We start from the raw sequence: 21,010 nt of genomic DNA on the forward strand, positions 1-21,010 counted from the left end.
ATGAATCCGACGCATTACGGGTGGTAATTCTAGTATACATTATATGCGCATACTGTATAAAAATAATAATTATGTCCGTTAAATTGTAAATTTGATTTATATGATATTTCTTTAATACTGTGTAATTGTAATTTGATTTATATGATATCTAATACTAATAAAAAAGTATACATAATGCCACATGGCATTCTTATACTAAAACAAGAGCTTACTTAATGTCATATGGCATTATCTACTTCAATTCACTATTATTATTATTATTATTATTATTATTAATTAATACAAAACAATAAAAAATTCCTTAACAACTTAATACTAATAAATATTTTATTGTTTACTTATATATTGATTATATTTATTTTTGGCTTACCTAAACTATATATTTATTTATGAGTAATAATTCTACTTATAATAAACAATTTCAAATAATGACAATGTGACAAAACCTTCTTATTCTTTAAAAGGATTTTTTACTATATGTTTAAAAATCTATTAAATAAATTATTATTTTATATTATAATAATAAAAAAGATAAAGAATAGGTTAATCAGATATTTGAAAACTGGTTTACTTCCATGTTTTGAAAACACTTTTAATGTTATTAGACCCGTGTAATAAACGAGTTTAAGGATAAAATATCTTCATAATAATATTTTGATGCAAGTCTATGCTCACCGGATATCCTAAATGGAGTTATATTTTTAGGCTTGCGAAATGACATTATAAAAAAAAATATTGATTGGAAGAATGGTTTAAGTAATGGAACTCGACGACAGGTCCTATCACTGTGTGATCAGGTTATTGAGGCACTCATATTATCCGGAAGTAATACTAGCACTTGAACGTTTACCCCTAGATTTCGCTTAATACCGCCAAATAAAAGGATTCCGTTTATATTGAAAAGAGACAGTTTCCTCTCGCCCTATGTTTTGCATAAATAAAAGTATAGGACAAGTTCTGTGTAAAGTTAGTTTGTTTCTAAAAGAATTGGGTTTTACACATGACCAACTGTTGCATCATCTATGGTCAAAAATTCACTTATATAAATTTATGAAGAGAATATAAAATTTAAAAAATTTACAAATTTATATCCTTAAACCCGTGTAGTACACGGGTCTAATAATCTAGTTTCTTGTACATATTTAAAGAAAATTTCCAGGTATTGCTTTTCAAGACATGGATTTTAAACAATAAAAATTGATTAAATTACATTTTATTTTTAAAGGCTTTTTACAACTTTATTCTCACACTGCCATTGAAATAAATAAATAAATAAATAAATAAATATATAACTTTATTCTCACAACTCCCATACCACTTTCACCAACGAAACCAAACTAAAGTAAATGATGGAATAATTATATAATTGGCAAAATATTCTCATTCTATCTTCATCCTCCAAAATAATGATTGGTTAAAATATTTAACTTGAGATGTCTGAGTCATAAAGGTTGCCTCACCGATTTAAGTAGGGTTTAACTTTTTTTTTTTTGATGGAATAATTATATCAAAAAAAAAAAACAAAAAAACAAATTATCGGTCTATTGGTAAAGGTAAATCATTTAAACGTCTAGATGTAGAAGTGGAAGATCTTGAATTCAAGTCCCGCAGACGAGACATAGATTAAAAAAATTTTGCCGTTCAAAAAATATTAGATTCACAACACCTAAAACAACTATAAAATAACAATTAATTTTTGATTGTATATTACTATATTAAACATTATCCTTAGAGTTGTAAAAAAACCGAACGTTTAGCGAACAGTTGTGAACCATTTTGCGGGAAGTTCCCTTACGTTTGTTCGTTTACTAAATGAATGAACATTAACAAGAATTTCGTTCGATTATTCAAATGAACAAACATGAACATATGTCTCGTTTGTTTAATTGTGTTCGTGAACGTTCAGTAACGTATTCGTGAACGTTCGTTCATCTTCATTTGTTTAAGTTGTTCATGAGATTTTTGTACTTTTATTTAATTTATATAAACTTTTTATATTCTTTAACTTTTATCTATTTTATTATCCGAAACAAAAAAAATAGAAAACACTATTTTCACCTTGTTTATGCATCGTTCTCGTTTCCTTCCTCAATATTCACATCGATGAACACTATTGACCTCTATTCTTCAATTACGACTTCAAGTTCTAGCTGCTCCTCCGTCATCCACCTCTAGCCTCCGTCACTCTCGCCGATTTTTTTTGTGCTCGTGAACACGTTTATTTCTTTAACAAACGAACACGAACACGAACATAAAATTTAAGTGTTCATGATTTTTTTTGCATAATTAGGGGGTTTGAACAAGGAAAGAGTGCCTTTAGGTGGGCTTGGAAAACATTTTCAACTCTAGGTAGTTCGTTGTTTGAAACAACAAACTTCTACTAATATTCTGAAAAAGTTCTGTGAAAATCTGAAAAAAGTTTTGCCAACTTCAAGTTTGTTGTTTGATTTAAAGAACTTAAATAAGTTCGCTGTTTCAGTTAGATAACTATGGAAGTTTGCTGTTTGAATTATATAACTGATGGAAGGTCGCTGTTTGATTTAGCAAACTTAAACAAGTTTGTTGTTTCATTTAAACTTGAGTGACTTTAGAATGGGTTTATAGGGACGACATGTCGTCTCTATATGCGAATAGCTTTTTTTGTATTTTTAATTATTTATTAATCAAAACTAAAAAACAGAACAAAATTATTTTCCATATATCGTCTCTATATGTTAGACTTTTTTTTTCGGAACAAATTTGGAATGGTGGAAAATTTTGCCGCCTAAATTAAAATTATTTTTGACTAGTCAAACGTTTTACAGACGACATATCGTCTCTATAAGTTAAACTTTATTTTTTAGTTTTCATACATATTGATCATTAATAATATAAAATGAAAAGAAAAATATTTAAAGTTATAGAGACAACATGTCATCTCTATAAGTTAAAATGTTTTTTTTTTAAGTTTCTAATTCAACAAACTAGAGAATAAAAAAAAGCAAAAAAAAATATATAAATTTTCACCTTATACAGAGAATATGTCGTCCCTATAAGGTAACCCATCTTAAAAGGCACGAAAACCCTATAGAAATGACATGTCGTCTCTGTAGGGTAATTTATAGAGAGGACCTGTGTTGTCTATATAGGTGTCGTCCATATAGAGATTTTTCTTGTAGTGAAAGGCTAGTGCATGTGGTTGAAATCTACCGCATATGGCCAGAGAGAAATTTGATAAGCTATGTTTATAAAACAGCAACGGAACGAGTGCAAGTTAAACTATGTGGCTGTTGATAAAAATATGTGTTATGTGTAGAATTGTAGATGAGGCTTTGCTGCGAATACATTTCTACATTCAAATTATCTATAGATTAAGCATTATAACACCTATTTTTGCTCGTATATGTTCTGTCTGAGCATAAAATGTACATGGGTCATCATCAGATCATATATGTCGGGTATAAACTGTTGGTGTCTGCTATGTAGGTGGTCAAACCATGCTCTACATTTAGGTTAAAGTTTACATGAAGAGATCTTGAAGGGTGTTATTACATAAAGAAATATTGGTGAATTTGTTACATCGACTGCAAAGGCTTCACAAGCAAACAATATTGTCGTTGCACTTGCATCTTCAGATGGCTTAACTCCATAGTTATTGAAGGCGCTAGGCACACTCAAGGTGCATAGGGTGATAGAAACAGAATGGACCATGGGTGTCGGTGACACGTAGACGTGCGGCCAGACTATGTTAACGTGCAGGTTGTTGACGAATATGGCCGATTATGCGGGGACGAAAACATTGTTTTGCCACCTTTTTGTGAACGTGAGCTTGAAAAAGGCCCATGTCTCCCTTATAATAACGACAAAACATGGATATAAAGTTGAGGACATCTGGTGCACTGTGTTGCCTTCCAATGTCAGGAAATGTTTGTACCATAAAAGAAAGACATGCAATTAGGGGTTGTAACGTGTGGAGCATGTATTGTATATTTGCTTTGCAAATTACACTTTTTAAAAGGCTGCCACACTTTTACAGGCTGCCATACCTTTTTTTTCTTTTTGAATAATAAATGAACTTAATGCTTTTGAATGTGTACGTATGATATGTATATAATTTTACCCCAAATTTTATTCAACAAAAATATGTTTTGAGAATAATGCAGTTGCTGCTTAATTACATCAGGTAATTGAAAAAACGCAGAGAGGTGGTAAATAATTTCTGGTTTTGGATTTTCATACCGATAAAAGTGGTTTAACCGAAAGAAAACCTAGATTTCTAGCTTTTAACTGGATTTTTTGTGCAAAATCAAATCTGAAAGTTCTCAACTCTTTTAGAGTCTGGATGAGCACACTAATGGAGTTCTTGATCCTAAAATTAAGAGTGGGACTCCAAGAACACAGATCTGAAGATTGACAAGAAGGAAAAACGAGTTGTGATTCTTAGATTTAGATTTCGATACGGTTGGCGCCAATGAAGAAACACGGAATCACCACCGGGATGATTGGACCGCTTTCTCTGAGAGGGTGGAGAATCACACCTTGTTCTTCCTCTTGAACCTGGATCTGCAATGGAGAAGAGAAGAAAGTGGAGCTGTAGAGATGACTGGTAGGGGAAAGAATCCCCTGTTTCCAGTAACAAAAATGTGGCGGCTCCATATCCTCTCCCTAATAATGAGGTGAACATCTCTTTATATAGGAGATATGGGCCTCCCCTAACCTCAATGGGCCAGGCCCAGTTAGGGGTTATCTCTACAAGTCCCCAGCCCAAAGTAGTGTAAACTACATCGCGTTGGCCTCGCGGTTGGGTTAGTAAGCAACAATAATAGATAATTAATATAAAAGCAACAAGTAACGGGAATGTCCGACCGCTCGGATCGGGTCTAATACCATACCCCATCAGAAATAAGTGCCAAAAATTAGGAGGGAAGCCTAATAAATATATGGAGGTATGCGGTAGGGATGAGCAAATGGTACCAAGTACCAGTACCGAGTCGAGCTTTGGGTTTTACTCGTGAGCCAAGCTCGGGCTCAAATAAGTAGGCTCGAACCGAGCCGAGCTCGAGCTTCATGAAAATATAACGAGCAAAGCTCGAGCCTCATCGGGCTCGGGCTCGGCCCGACTCGTTTACACCCCTATTCTATATTCACATTTAGCATACTAACTATTTATTTACCTTTCCATGTTATCTAGCTTTGAATACATGTTGTATTAGCCTTTCCAGTTCCGAACAGCTTGGGTGGTTTTCATGTACTAGTAATAAATAAAACCGCACACTATGATTATTTATAAAAACAAGGACAAAAGAAAATGTGTAAGGCAAAATATACAACAAAAAGAGGTAAACAATTGATGCATTTTTTTTGAAACAACGACCTACTATCAATGTATAGAGAAGAATGAGAGAATGGGAGATGGATTTCTTATTGATGTGTCTCATACAAAATACATGAGCCACTATATATAGGCTATAACATTAATACAAATATAAATGTGACATGGGAGTTAGAAATGTGGATAGTCACTAATAATGGATGCATTCATAACACTCCCCCTTGACTATCCACACGATGATATACTATCTTTAATACGCTTGGTGAGGTTGTCTCGTTAAAAACCTTGCTAGGAAAAACCCAGTGGGACAAAACCTTAGCTAAGGGAAAAAGAGTGCATCGCGTATTATCTCCCCCTAATACTTCTGGATCAGGTATCTTGCCTCATTAAAAACCTTACTAAGAAAACCCAATGGGACAAAACTTAGTCAAGGGAAAAAAGAGTGCAACTTGAATAAGTCTCCCCCTCATTTTAACATGTATCCTTTATGTGACGTGTGTCCATCTTCCTTGAAAGTCGAATAAAGCCTTTGTAGCGAATGATTTGTCGCTTGATCCCTTAATGTGCAATCCTTAATGTTGAGCAATGTTGTATAATCTTCTAACGAGACTTTAGGTGCCTCTTTCCAAACATTATCATATGTCCACGACTGTGTTTCGTTACATTCCTGCATCTACAAGACTAACCAAACTTGTTTTGAAGGGTTAGTAAAATATAATCAAATATCGTTTATACCTTAAATGTTTCTTTGAACTCATTCCAATATCTCTTCGCTTGACAAAGGTTATATGTCACACCCCTATTTTCCATGTGTCACCGGTGGGCCCGGTGGGGGAGTATCGTGACGTAGTTGATATCATCATAGTCAAACAACACAAATTTAAAATGCACAGCGGAAGCAAAAGATAGATTTATTTCAACCGAATAATTATTGTAATATTAAGTATCACAAACAGTTGAAATAGATCCACAGGCGGATCAAAAGAAAAAGGAAACATGTTCAACAGATTTATTGCATCCAAGCTTGCGAGACTCTAAGTGATGCTAAGGAGAGGCCAGCCTATTACGCGTAGTACCTGCACTTAATCTTTTTGGGAAAATACGTCAGTTTACACTGGTAAATACAATTTAACTGACTCATTTTGAAAAGGTTTGAAATTTGATTTGAATGCACGTGGCACAAAAGATTTTTTATAACTTGGGATAATTATTTGAATATAATATTTGTAAAGAATTACATGTTTATTTTGCGTCTAGTGGCCCGGTTCATGTCGGGTTAAAGATTAATAGACACACCACATAGTATAGTCCCGCGGCTGGAAGCTAGCGGTTATACCTTAATAAATGTAAATGCACAAACGGGTGTACGCCTACACCCGTGTGCTAAGGTCGTAGCCATTCTTTGAATGATGCCAAGGATATCCGGGACATGGTCATTAAACTCCCAGAGGCGTTTAACAAACAAAACCAATTTTTAAACGGGTCATCTTGATAATACTTAACCACCAATCGATTAAGGTCAAATGCCCGACCAAGCGGTATTTTATATACCGTACCCCAAGCCCGTATAAGGGAAAAAAGTTAAAAGTATTTACCTGAGCAAGTACAGTCACAATAATCAAGTGCAAATAGCTTTTACTGGATCTCCTATTCTGGAACGAAGGTTTATAATAACCTATTAGAATCCTAACGGGTCTTTAATTTAGCCTAAGCTTAGACCGGTTAGTTTTAAAGAAAGAATACAGTTCAATCGCATGGAAGGCGAAGATCGGTTTTGAATGTGGTTTTGACCCGACAAGCTTGCATGCTTGTTTAATATGGGTAACATAATCACATTCTGGATTTTGAGACAAAAAGGATATGGTTTGACCCGATTCGGCTAAAATGTGTAAACTAGTTACATAAGCTGATCCGAACGCGAAGGTGCGTAACGGGTAACCATAAGAATCATATACAAGTTCCCTGAGTTAATATGCACTAAATATGTTGTGATATCAGTAAGATATCTTCTATTATGCCCGAAATGATTTTAAACACAAACTATGCCTCAAAAGGGCATTTTGGTCATTTTAAAGGGTATAAAAGAGTTTAATTTGTAATCTGAGTTACAGGTCTGATTTATTTAATAAATATACTTAATTTAATAAGTTATAACAGTAGGGTATCATATATATGTGAAATTTATCAATTATAACCATATTATGCACCGTAGGGGCATTTTGGTAATTTCACATACATTTAAAAGGTCAAAACTGGAAACCTGAGTTTAAAACTTTTGTTTACTGTTATAATATAAAAATTTACTGAATAAATCAGTAGGTATCAAACCTTATATATATAAACTAGTTTTGATACATACTATGTCGTAAAAATGCCTAAAAAAGGCGATTTGGAGCCATTTCCAGGTTTTGTATAGAAAGCTGATATTTTTAAAATTCCAGAAGGCTGAAAATAATTTATTTATCATAACAAATCAGTAGACTAAGGTTTGAGGTCAAAAGGATTTATAAAACTCATTTTATAGCCCAAAAGGGCAAAACCGACAATAACCGAATTAAGCCTAAAACTCCATGTTATGCTCAGCCTAAAAATAAATAAAAATCTCCAAAAATCCCAAAATATTATTTTATATCAGTAGGTAATAAGTTTTGTATAAAAAATTGGGTTTAGATAGGCTATATGCTAATTACGCCAATTAATTACTAAGAATGCTTCTAATTACGCTAATGAGCATAACTCTTAATCTAGACCTCAAACTGATGTCAAATTTTAGTTACAAGTTTATAAATCAGTAACTAAGGTGTCTACTCTTTTATATTTCCAAAAATCACATTTTAAGGAGAAGAGGGCATAATAGTCAACATATAAGCGATTAACGGAAACATGCATAAGAATTAGATGTCTAATGAACCAAGTTGTATAATCACAGAGGGTTATACTAACATGCAAATAGGTCCAAAAGAAACTCTAAGGCAATCCTAAACTTGGATTAAACGGGTCAGAATTGAAAGTCAAAGCATAAGTCAAACTATGCGACTTTCGGTTCCAAATCGAGCCTAATCTGAAAATTGTCGAGTTGAACATGTTTAGACCTGTTCTTACATTAATTACCAAGTTATAATAATGATCAAACAGGTTGCATGTACCCTACATTGCTACTTATGCATTAATTTGGAAATAAGCATTCTGTTGACTTTTTAAAGTAAGCTTTGACGCGACAATTAACATAGTTAGAGTGGGAATCTGAAAATACCCTTTTAAGGGTTTATTACCCACATAATTACCTACTTATAGGTATTTTTAATTTGAGATTTGACTGAGTAATTTATGAGTAATCTCAAAGTCAAACTTTAATTACGACGGTTTGACTTTTAGCTAATTAACTAAGCTAAAACGAATTAAGAGAGGTTAAGGGTACTTACAATAGTCCTAAGGGTGATTAGGGATCACTAAGAAGTTGGCTTGATGTCCAGAGAGCTCCAGAGATAAAGTTGTGAACTTTTGCAAATGAATGAACAACATGGTCACAACTAGAGATCCTTATATATTAGTTTTGATCATCTAAGATCATGCCAAAGGGGTCTACAATTGTTACCAGATCAAGACAAGTGCCCCTACTGCATGTAAAATCATTGGAGAGGCTTCTGGTATAAGAAAACAACTGATTTAAGTCGGTTACAGCCCTGTAACCGGCACCTGCAGGTTTTCTTTCGCTGTGTCTCTCTCGCGGGCCGCGTAAGTCCATAAGGGACTCTTACGCGGGCCGCCTGGCCTGTCAGAACCAGCCAAACAAGTTTTGAACTTTGCACTTTTGGTCCCTGGTCCTTTGTTACGTGGTTTTGACTCTTGTTCTTGCATTTTTGCCCTTTTAAACTTATTTTTAAGGGTTCCAAAACATGTATAAACATGGGCAAGTCCTTGATCAACTTGTAATCACCCGAAAAGTCATAAATTTCAATGTTGGCGCTTTTAACCCCTCGTACACGAATTTGATTATAACTTTCTCATACGATAACGAAACTTTAGGAAATTTTTACCACATATTCTAGTGAGTATAATTTACCGTTACAAAGCTTTGGGTCTGCTAAAAGGTCACTCAGAGGTATACTTTACACATGTTGACATATTTAGCCCCTGTGGTTTGTAATTCCTCACTTTCTTTCATATTTAGCTTCGTATGATCCATGATTTATTCGTTTGAAGGTATAAATATCTTGTAGGGCTATTTTTGAATATATTTATCCATTGTTGACACTTTGGACCCTTATATTCACATAGTTTCCTTGTTTGTCAACTTTAACCCTTCTAAAGTATTCTTTCACACGTTCAAAGCTTACGGCACGTGTCAATACATTATTGGACATGAATTTTCAAGGTGTTACATCCTCACCCCCTTAAAAGAAATCTCGACCTTGAGATTTGCTAGAACAAATGAGGGTATTTCTCCTTCATGGTGAACTCTAACTCCCACGTATATTCGGGACCTCTGCGGGCATCCCATTTTACCTTGACAATAGGCACATGCTTCCTTCGAAGCTTCTTTACCTGTCGATCCTCAATCGACACAGGTTTTTCCACAAATTTCAAGCTCTCATCTATGTGCACATCTGTGTGTGGTATGACTAGTGATTCATCAGCTAGACATTTCTTCAGATTGCAGATGTGGAATACGTTGTGAATACCACTGAGCTCTTCTGGTAAGTTCAACTTATAAGCCACTGACCCTACACATTCGATGATCTCGAATGGTCCTATATATCTCGGGCTTAACTTACCTTTCTTACCAAATTGCATCACTCCCTTCCAGGGTGATACTTTAAGCAGAACTTTATCACCAACCTCAAACTTGAGAGGTTTTCGCTTTTTATCCGCATAGCTTTTCTGTCTATCTCGGGCAGCTTTTAGGCGGTCGCGAATCTGGACAATCTTGTCCGTTGTCTCGAAGACTATATCAGGACCTGATAATTGAGTGTCTCCTACTTCTGCCCAACAGATGGGCGTTCTGCACTTCCTACCATATAGTGCCTCAAAAGGTGCAGCCTGAATGTTGGTATGGTAGCTATTGTTGTAGGAGAACTCGACCAAAGGTAGGTGCTTATCCCAGCTACCTCCTAAATCGATCACACATGCACGAAGCATGTCTTCCAAAGTTTGAATGGTACGCTCACTCTGCCCATCCGTCTGAGGATGGTAAGCCGTACTGAAGTTTAAGCGCGTGCCCAAAGACTGTTGGAAACTTTTCCAAAAGTGTGACGTATATCTGGTATCTCTGTCAGAGATAATAGCCACTGGTACTCCATGTAGAGACACTATCTTATCAACGTACAATTGGGCTAACATGTCAGAAGTGTAAGTTTCCTTAATGGGTAGGAAATGTGCTGACTTAGTCAGTCTATCTACTATCACCCATATAGTATCATTTTCTTTCTTTGTCTTTGGCAATTTGGTGATGAAATCCATCGTCACCATTTCCCATTTCCAAGTGGGAATTTCAGGCTGTTGTAGCAAACCTGACGGCTTTTGATGTTTAGCTTTGACTTGCGCGCACGTCTAACATTTAGCTACATAGGCAGTTATAGACTTCTTCAAGCCTATCCACCAATAGTTTGCCTTCAAATCCTGGTACATCTTATCAGCTCCAGGATGAACATAATATTTTGAACTGTGGGCTTCCTGAAGGATGACGTCCCGAAGTCCTCCATAAACAGGAACCCATATTCTTCCATTTAGTCTTAGGATTCCGTCCTTGTCATAGGATAACTGTTCTTCAGTCACTCCTAGCTTTTTATCAGGATAGTTAGCTTCTAACACAGCCTCCTTCTGTGCAGCTAACAACCTTTCATTCAAACTGTTCTTGATCTCAATGCTCTTGGAATTGATTCTTATTGGCTTCACTCTTTCCTTTCTACTCAAGGCATCTGCGACTACATTGGCATTTCCTGGATGGTATCTTATTTCACAGTCATAATCAATCAAAGTTTCCATCCAACGTCGCTGTCTCATGTTTAAATCCTTCTGGTTGAACAGATGCTGAAGGCTTTTGTGATCAGAATAGATCACCCACTTTGTTCCATATAGATAATGCCTCCATAGTTTTAGTGCGAATACAACGACACCCAACTCCAAATCATGGGTGGTGTAATTCTTTTCATGCACTTTTAACTGGTGTGAAACGTAGGCAATGACTTTGCCTTTCTGCATATGCACACATCCCATACCGGTGTGTGATGCATCACAATAAACCACAAACTCATCAATTCCTTCAGGTAACGTCAACACTGGAGCGTTACTCAACTTCTGCTTCAAAATTTCGAAAGATTCTTGCTGCTTAGGCCCCCAATCGAACTTGCTATTCTTGCGAGTGAGAAGAGTCAGGGGTGCTGCAATTCTTGAAAAGTTCTCGATAAAGCGTCTGTAGTATCCTGCCAATCCTAAGAAACTACGAATCTCCGTAGGTGTCTTCGGCTCTTGCCAGTTTATGATGGCTTCAATCTTAGCGGGATCTACTTGGATACCATGCTCACTAACAACATGTCCAAGGAATTGGACTTCACGAAGCCAGAACTCACACTTAGAAAATTTGGCATAGAGCTTTTCTTGATGAAGCAGTTTCAGAATGCAACGGAGGTGCTTCTTGTGGTCAGCTTGGCTCTTCGAGTATATGAGAATGTCGTCGATAAAGACGATGGTAAATTTATCCAGATAAGGCTTGCAGATGCGATTCATGAGATCCATGAATGCGGAAGGTGCATTAGTGAGCCCAAAAGGCATCACTAGGAACTCGTAATGACCATAACGAGTCCTAAAGGCAGTCTTGTGAACATCTTCGTCTTTGACCTTTAACTGATGATAGCCTGACCTCAGGTCAATCTTGGAAAAGTAGCTTGCTCCTTGAAGCTGATCAAATAGATCAGCGATCCTGGGCAAAGGATACCTATTCTTGATAGTGACCTTATTAAGCTCACGGTAATCGATGCACAAAGGCATCGACCCATCTTTCTTCTTGACAAACAAGAATGGTGCTCCCCATGGAGACGAGCTAGGTCTGATGAAAACTTTGGCTAGCAAATCATTTAACTGCGTCCTCAATTCCTTCATCTCTGTTGGTGCGAACCTATAAAGTGCTCTAGCAACAGGCGCTGCTCCTGGAATTATGTCGATTCTGAACTCTACTTGTCTATCTGGTGGCAAACCAGGTAGTTCTTGCGGGAAAACTTCGGGGTATTCAGAAATGACTGGAATATCTTCAATCTTGGGCTTCTGCTCATCAATAGTTACTTGTTCCATGTAAATGACACAACCCTTCTTTAAGCATTTAGATGCTTTGAGCATAGACACTTGCTCGGGTAACCCGTACCGGGTGTCTCCTTGAATGGTAAGCGACTCACCAGACGGAGTCTTGATCACCACTTGCTTTTTATTGCAAACTATCTGAGCTTGGTTATGCGATAACCAATCCATGCCTATCACTATATCGAAACCAACTAACTTAAATGAAAAGCTGAGTCCAAGGTACATAGGACCATTTCCAGTGATTCAACGAATAGGACCAGTTGCTTATCGTTTACAACTACCAGAAGAATTAGCTGGAATACATGATGTGTTTCATGTATCCAACCTCAAGAAATGTTTATCTGACGAATCCCTGGTAGTACCTCTTCAAGATATAGAGGTAAATGAAAAGCTGAAATTTGTGGAGAAACCATTGCAAATAGAAGATAGAAAGATCAAGTTTCTTAAGCACAAACGACTAGTGTTAGTCAAAATCAAGTGGAATTCAAAGAGAGGACCAGAATACACTTGGGAGCTGGAATCAGAAATGAAGCGAAAATATCCTCATCTATTCCAGTAAATCTTGAGGACGAGATTTTTATTAAGGTGGGGAGGATGTAACAACTCTCACTATAATTATTATTCATTATATTAATTTTCCAATAGGAAACCCTAATTGAGAAACCCAAGTAATCCTGCATAAACCCTAAAATTTTCAGAACAATCAGAATCAGGATCAGGGCCCCTAAAACTCAAGGGGGGTAAACCCTAATTAACGATTATCTTCACAATTCGTTGTAGAATGAGAAATTCGTCGATTCGCTGACTCACCAAGGATACAAACACACGAAGCAACCCTATGCTAGAAGTGCACCCGTTGCGACACGCGACAGGATCAGGTATCCCTGTCGCGACACGCGAGGGAGACCATTTTCCAGCTATAAATAGAGGGGGTTGGCACTTGAATGTTGGTGTTCGTTCGACGTTCAAATTCCAATTCTACGCTGAGATATAGTCCAAATACTACAAACACACACGAATCACTAAACGCTGCCGCAATAAACAGGGTAATAACTCGATCGCTATTACGATTCAACGTCCGATCGATTGAAACTATCCAACGAATGTTTAAGTGCTGCTCAAATTGGGTTTATACTTTGTCATTCGTCGTTAATTCGATGGATGTTTAAGTATCGCACTTTGTCATTTGTTGTGAGGGTTTAATCTCGTGAATTGTCGTAAATGTTGTATTAGTTACTAACCTAGTTCGTGTGCATTGTTATTTAAATTAGGTTAAACAGGCTAATCAGTAGATTAAACTCCGCCCGCATAAATCTGCAATGTGAGTCATTCTCTTTTTATCAAATTATTTCCAAAACCCTATTTATTTCAAAGTTATAATTACAGGGATTAAGTCTTTGTAATCACCAAGTTACAGCCGGTATGTGGGGTTTTGTATACATTACTTGATAACCGTCACCATTGGACAACGGGTTAGCCAAGGGGTGATATGACCATAGTCACAGACACCACTGGACTCAGAGGTTACCGATGGATTGTCGAGTGACAAATACTGTGGGTAGTTGGTTGATAAACAGAAACATTGTAATCGCTCTTAATACTGTAAATTATAACAAAATGCCGTTTTAACCAAAAGAATGATTCACTCAGTATTTCCCGCTGACAAAACCTTTTTTAAACATGTTTCAGGTGATCTGATGTGATCCAGGAAAAGTGCCGTGAAGCACTACAAGCTTAAGGAAGTGGCTCAATATAAATAAATAAAGAAACATGTTTTGTAAAATAAAGATTTCCTAGTGAAATCACTTTATTGTAAATTACAGGGTTTTATCCCTAAATTATGTAATAAAGTAAACGGGCATTTTACGTTTTAAAAGATCCTGTTTAAAGACTTCCGCTGTCGCCTAAATTAAATAGCACGGGGTTCCTGTCCCGCGTCTCTGGACCGGGTCAAACCGGGGCTAGGGCCGTGACAGGAAAAGGTGGTATCAGAGCCACTAATTTAAGCTAATTAATTACTCAGTAAAATACTTAATTTTACTGATTGCCATTCTATGATTATGCGTTTTATTAACTGACTATTTGTTAGTTACAATATGGGTAAACAAAGACTTTCGGCTATCTATCATAAATTAGATACTTCACCTAAAGAAAAAGGAACTTCCTCAAAATACCCTGCAGATATGGATGAAGGAATATTTGTCCGTAAAGCACAGTTTGAAAAGCCACTATCTCCCAGTAAAAGAAGTTTGATTATTAGGAAAAGTCAGGAAAAAGGAAAGAAATCCCAACCAAAGAAAGTGAGGTTTAATTCGGAAACCCAGGAAATAGGCAATAATCCACCATGGGAAGATAAATTAGATGAAAAATGGGCAGATCTTTATATGTTAGCAACAGTAGCAGTAAATACCAACTTTTAAAACTATCAGTACCCTGAACCAGTATTAGCACCTATATTACCTACAAGCCAGAAGTTCTAAAGGAAAAAGTTACCCAGTAAATAAATAAGTTACGATAAATCTTAGTGTGTTTAAATTTCAGTTGTCCTTTGTATTAAATTAATAACACAGTATGCAATAATACTTAAATGTTTATTTGTGAAATTTTTTTATAAAACTTTAACTTAGCATTTTTGTGCATTTTGCATATATGCTAAACAGCATGAATGAGTTTTAAAAATTTGTGTGCTTATGTGCAATTATTTTGTTATATTTAATTATCGATTATTTGACACTAATAATACCTATAATAATTACCAGACGGAAAACGTTGGTAATGAACCAGTTAATGAAGTGAATCAATCTGAGCAAAATCAGGAAAATCAATTTATGACTAGACAAGATATCGAGAATATCATTGCTCAAGGGATAGCCAATGCTATTCCAGCAATTCTGGTTGCTGCCCAGAAACCTGCTGAACCTCAACAAATCATTCCTAGTAAACGTACTCAATAAGATAACTTCAGTAATAGCGTAAACGGAGGCGGCAATCCTGATAATCGCAACAATGATCCACGGCAGGCCCCATTCCCTAAGAAAATAAAAGCTGCAACGCCTGGTTGCACTTATAAAGAATTTCTTGCTTGTAAACCAGCTGAATTTGCAGGCAATGAAGGGGCAACTACGACACTGCGTTGGTTAGAGAAAACCGAAGCAACACTTTTGATAAGTAAATGTACTGAAGAAGACAAAGTTATGTATGCTTCGCATCTTTTTAAAGAAGGCGCACTAGAATGGTGGAATACGGTACTTCAAGCCAAAGGAAGAAATATGGCCTACGCCATGAAACTGGGAAAAATTTAAGCAGCTAATGGAAAGAAAATTCTGTCCCGAGTATGAAAAAGAACAAATGGCAAATAAATTCCTAACCCATAGGATGGTAGGTATAGACTGTCGAGGATATACTTCAACATTCTTCGAATATGCGAGAGTGGTACCAACCCTGGCTTCGCCACAACCGGTGCTTATTTCCCGTTATATTTAGGGATTAATTGAAGAGATCCGTAATATCGTTAAAGCAGCGAGACCACGCACTATTGACGATGCGGTAGAATTAGCTAACACCCTAACTGATGAACTGGTACGCAGAAGGGAAGAATATCGGAAGAAAGAGTTAGCTCAGAAAATTACCCAAGGATTTCGTATGGGTAATAATAGCAATGCTAAGAAAAGAGGAACGGGGCAATCCTCAAATCCGCCTTTTTGCAGGAATTGCAGAAAGAAACTTTTTGGAAGATGCAATGTAACCTGCAACTTTTGCAAAGTTATAGGACATCGTGAAGAAGACTGCAGAAAGAAAACAAGGATCTGTTATAACTGTGGAGAAACTGGACATTTAAAATCAGAATGCCCTAAGTTAACCAAACCAGCAGACAATAAAGCCAAGACGGCCGACGGAGCTACTAAAAAGAATGCCAGAGCATTCCAGCTGACCACTCAAGAAGCAGAACTCATTCCAGATGTGACAGCTGGTACGTTTCTGGTTCACAATGTGTATGCAAAAGTATTATTTGACTCTGGTGCAAACCAAAGTTTTATCAATACTTCATTCTGCCAAGCTCTTAATTTACCATTGACCAATCTTAGGCAGATTTTTACGGTCGAAACGGCAGATGGAAATTCGGTTAACATAGATAAAGTTTTGCAAGAAGGAAAGATAGAACTTTTAGGCCATAAATTTTCTGCAAACCTGTTACCTATGAAATTAGCCGGATTCGATGTAGTATTAGGAATGGATTGGTTAGTAGCCAACCATGCTCGAATCCTTTGTGATAAGAATTCCGTAGAAATTCGTACCCCCACAGGAAAAGTAATTTTAATTACAGGAGATAGACCTCGAAAGCCACTGAAATTCATTTCAGTAATGAAGTTGGCTAGTTATTCAAGAAAACAAGGAATGGTATATATGATTTCCGTAATCATTAACACTAAGAGTAAGGAACTTCAGGAAATCCCAGTAGTCTCAGAATACTTCGATGTATTCCCAGAAGAATTATCTGGATTACCACCCGACAGGGAAGTAGAATTTAGGATTCATCTAATTCCTGGAACTACACCGATTGCTAAAGCACCTTATCGGTTAGCACCACTGAAATGCTAGAATTGAAAAAGCAGTTAGATGAATTACTAAGCAAAGGATTTATACAACCTAGTTCATCCCCTTGGGGAGCACCAGTGTTGTTTGTGAAGAAGAAAGATGGATCGATGAGAATGTGTATTGATTATAGGGAATTGAATAAGGTTACAATTAAGAATCAATATCCATTACCTAGGATTGACGATCTTTTTGACCAACTTCAGGGAGCTAGGTATTTTTCTAAAATAGACTTACGATCCGGATATCACCAAATGAAGGTACAAGAAGAAGACATACCTAAAACTGCTTTCAGAACTAGGTATGGTCATTATGAGTTTACAGTTATGCCCTTCGGACTAACGAATGCACCTGCAGCATTCATGGACATGATGAATAGAATCTGTAAACCATACTTGGATAAATTCGTAATTGTCTTTATTGACGATATACTTATCTATTCCAAAAGTCAGGAAGAACATTGTGAGCACTTGCATGCACTTTTAACTTTGTTAAGAAAGGAAAAGCTCTATGCCAAATTCTCGAAGTGTGAATATGGCTGCAAGAAGTGCAATTTTTAGGTCATATGGTGAATCACGAAGGTATTCATGTAGATCCTTCTAAAATAGAAGCAATCACCAAATGGAAGGTTCCACAAACAGCTATGGAAATCAGAAGCTTTCTAGGTTTAGCTGGATACTATAGACGATTTATTAAGGATTTTTCTAAGATAGTTGTACCCTTGACTAAGCTAACCTGTAAAGCAATTAAGTTTGAATGGGGACCTAGACAAGAAGAAGCTTTTAAGATTTTAAAGCAAAGGTTGACAAATGCTCCAATTTTAGCCTTACTAGAAGGAACTGAAGATTTTGAAGTATATTGTGATGCTTCAAAACTAGGATTAGGATGTGTGCTAATGCAACGCAAGAAAGTAATTGCGTATGCCTCCAGGCAATTGAAGAAACACGAGGAAAATTATACAACTCATGACTTAGAATTAGGAGCTATAATTTTTGCCCTTAAGATCTGGAGACATTATCTGTATGGAAGTAAGTTTAGTGTTTATACAGATCATAAAACTCTAAGATATATATTTGGACAAAAAGAGTTGAATATGAGGCAAAGAAGATGGATGGAAATCCTGAGTGACTATGACTGTGATATCCAATATCACGAAGGGAAAGCAAACATAGTCGCTGATGCTTTAAGTCGTAATTATCATGAAAAGCAAAAGCAAGTCCATGCTCTTAGATTAAATATGCAATTTGATTTAATGGAACAATTAAAGAAAATTCAAGAAACAACAATCGAAGACGATGCTGAAGGAATGAAAGGGCGAATAAAAGAGTTAGAGCAAGGAAATGATGGAATTTGGAGATTCCACAAGAAAAGAATTTGGGTACCTAAGCAAGGAGAATTAAGAAATAAGATTCTAGATGAAGCCCATAAATCTAGGTATACCATGCACCCAGGTAACAATAAGATGTACCAAGATTTAAGGAATAATTTCTGGTGGATAGGTATGAAAAAGGACATAGCTAGATACGTGTCTAAGTGTCTTACTTGGTCGCAAGTTAAGGCAGAACACTAGAAACCTTCAGGACTACTACAACAATTAGAAAATGCCTGTGTGGAAATGGGAACTCATAACAATGGATTTTGTTACTAAGTTACCTAAAACCAGAAAAGGTAATGATGCGATTTGGGTAATTGTGGATCGATTAACCAAATCAGCTCATTTTCTACCTATGAAAGAAACCTTTAGCATGGAAATGTTAGCAAAGTTATACGTAGACGAAGTAGTATCCTTACATGGAGTTCCACTCTCCATTGTATCAGATAGGAATAGTCGTTTCACTTCCCATTTCTGGACTAGTTTTCAGGAAGCAATGGGAACCCGACTAAATTTAAGTACTGCATATCATCCACAAACAGACGGACGAAGTGAAAGGACGATACAAACTCTAGAAGACATGCGCCGAGCATGTGTAATTGATTTTGGTGGTAACTGGGATAACCACTAACCCTTAATTGAATTCTCCTATAACAATAGTTATCATTCAAGCATTGAAGCTGCCCCATTTGAAGCATTGTATGGACGTAAGTGTAGAACTCCAGTTTGTTGGGCAGAAATAGGAGAAAGTCAATTATCAGGTCCTGAAATTGTGCAAGAAACTACTGACAAGATAACTCAAATCAAAGAAAGACTGAAAACAACTCAAGATCGTCAGAAAAGTTATGCAGACAATCGCCGCAAGCCGCTAGAGTTTCAAATCGGAGACAAAGTACCTTTGAAAGTTTCTCCTTGGAAAGGAGTCGTACGATTCGGTAAGAAAGGAAAGCTGAGTCCAAGGTACGTAGGACCATTTCCAGTGATTCAACGAATAGGACCAGTTGCTTATCGTTTACAACTACCAGAAGAATTAGCTGGAATACATGATGTGTTTCATGTATCCAACCTCAAGAAATGTTTATCTGACGAATCCCTGGTAGTACCTCTTCAAGATATAAAGGTAAATGAAAAGCTGAAATTTGTGGAGAAACCATTGCAAATAGAAGATAGAAAGATCAAGTTTCTTAAGCACAAACGACTAGTGTTAGTCAAAATCAAGTGGAATTCAAAGAGAGGACCAGAATACACTTGGGAGCTGGAATTAGAAATGAAGCGAAAATATCCTCGTCTATTCCAGTAAATCTCGAGGACGAGATTTTTATTAAGGTGGGGAGGATGTAACAACTCTCACTATAATTATTTATTCATTATATTAATTTTCCAATAGGAAACCCTAATTGAGAAACCCAAGTAATCCTGCATAAACCCTAAAATTTCAGAACAATCAGAATCAGGATCAGGGCCCCTAAAACTCAAGGGGGGTAAACCCTAATTAACGATTATCTTCACAATTCGTTGTAGAATGAGAAATTCGTCGATTCGCTAACTCACCAAGGCTACAAACACACGAAGCAACCCTATGCTAGAAGTGCACCCGTTGCGACACGCGACAGGATCAGGTGTCCCTGTCGCGACACGCGGGGGAGACCATTTTCCAGCTATAAATAGAGGGGGTTGGCACTTGAATGTTGGTGTTCGTTCGACGTTCAAATTCTAATTCTACGCTGAGATATAGTCCAAATACTACAAACACACACGAATCACTAAACGTTGCCGCGATAAACAGGGTAATAACTCAATCGCTATTACGATTCAACGTCCGATCGATTGAAACTATCCAACAAATGTTTAAGTGCTGCTCAAATTGGGTTTATACTTTGTCATTCGTCGTTAATTCGATGGATGTTTAAGTATCGCACTTTGTCATTTGTTGTGAGGGTTTAATCTCGTGAATTGTCGTAAATGTTGTATTAGTTACTAACCTAGTTCGTGTGCATTGTTATTTAAATTAGGTTAAACAGGCTAATCAGTAGATTAAACTCCGCCCGCATAAATCTGCAATGTGAGTCATTCTCTTTTTATCAAATTATTTCCAAAACCCTATTTATTTCAAAGTTATAATTACAGGGATTAAGTCTTTGTAATCACCAAGTTACAGCCGGTATGTGGGGTTTTGTATACATTACTTGATAACCGTCACCATTGGACAACGGGTTAGCCAAGGGGTGATATGACCATAGTCACAGACACCACTGGACTCAGAGGTTACCGATGGATTGTCGAGTGACAAATACTGTGGGTAGTTGGTTGATAAACAGAAACATTGTAATCGCTCTTAATACTGTAAATTATAACAAATGCCGTTTTAACCAAAAGAATGATTCACTCAGTATTTCCCGCTGACAAAACCTTTTTCAAACATGTTTCAGGTGATCTGATGT

Source organism: Helianthus annuus, chromosome 12, assembly GCF_002127325.2.
Source record: "Helianthus annuus cultivar XRQ/B chromosome 12, HanXRQr2.0-SUNRISE, whole genome shotgun sequence".
NCBI lineage: Eukaryota > Viridiplantae > Streptophyta > Magnoliopsida > Asterales > Asteraceae > Helianthus > Helianthus annuus.